This window comes from Penaeus vannamei, chromosome 16 (genome assembly GCF_042767895.1).
Source record: "Penaeus vannamei isolate JL-2024 chromosome 16, ASM4276789v1, whole genome shotgun sequence".
NCBI classification, from domain to species: Eukaryota; Metazoa; Arthropoda; class Malacostraca; order Decapoda; family Penaeidae; genus Penaeus; species Penaeus vannamei.
In genome coordinates this window covers 6313247-6314474 of record NC_091564.1, presented here as the reverse complement: position 1 = coordinate 6314474, position 1228 = coordinate 6313247, and positions in this window count along the sequence as shown.

Here is a 1228-nt window from a genome sequence, read left to right as displayed (position 1 = left end):
GCATGGAGAGGGGTGGGTGAGGGGGAGGGGGGATATGGAGAGGGGGAGGAGGGATAAGAGAAGGGAAAGAGGGAGAAGAGAGGGGAACGGAGGAGAAGAGAGGCAAAAGGAGGGATAATAGAGGGGAAGGAGGGAGAAGAGAGGGGAACGGAGGAGAAGAAAGGGGAAAGGAGGAGAAGAGAGGGGAAAGGAGAATAAGAGAGGGGAAAGGGGAAAAAGAGAGGTGTGGGGAAGGGGGGGAGAGGGGAAGGGGATAAAAGAGAGGAGAGGGGAAGGGAGGGGGAAGAGGGGGGCTCCGTTATGTGGTTTTGTTACTCATCATGCAAGCGTCTTCTGTCTGTCTGTCTGTCTGTCTGTCTGTCCGTCTGTCTGTCCGTTTGTCTGTCTGTCTGTGTCTTCCACAACTCTATTTTATTTTAAACAGTATGTAATGTTTATCTATATTCATATTTTTATCTATCGACCTACTTACTTACCTAACTATACCTAAACTATCGATCGATCTATCTATCTGTGCCTATATATCTGACTGTCTATTTCCCTTCCCGTGACTTAAATTTTCTTCTCTCTTTCTCTGTTTCTGTCTATCTGTTCTTTCTCACTCTTCCCCATGCCGACTCATTTTCGGAAAATATTCAAAAGCAAGCACAGGCACATTTCCTCCTCCTCCCCCTCTCACCATCCTCTCACTCCCCTACCCATCCCCCACCCCTCCCCCTCTTACCATCCTCCCCCCTTCTCTCCCTCCCCAACCTCCCCCCTTCTGCCCCTCCCCAACCTCCCCCCTTCTCTCCCCTCCCCATCCTTCCCCCCTTCACCCCTCCCCCCAACCTCCCCCTTCACCCCCTCCCCATCCTTTCCCCCTTCTGCCCCTCTCCCCTCCCCCCACAACCCCCTAATCGAGCTGCCCGATGGAAGTTGCTCATCCCCCCCCCATCCGCCCCCCGAACCGCAGCCTCCTTCCCATCACCATCTCCGTTATCCCGCGTTCTGTGGTATCGCTTCACAGCATCCGGGTCCCCTTCTCCCCCTCCCTCTCCCCCTCCCTCTGTCCCCATCCCTCCCCTTTCCTCTCTCCTTCCCTTACCTTACCTTCCCTCCTCTATCCACCTCCCTCCTCTCCCCCTCTCCCTGTCCCCTCCCCTCCCTCCCTTCGCCTCCCACTCCCTCCCCTCCCCTCCCTCCCTTCGCCTCCCATTCCCTCCCTCCCTCCCCCTTCGCCTCCCCA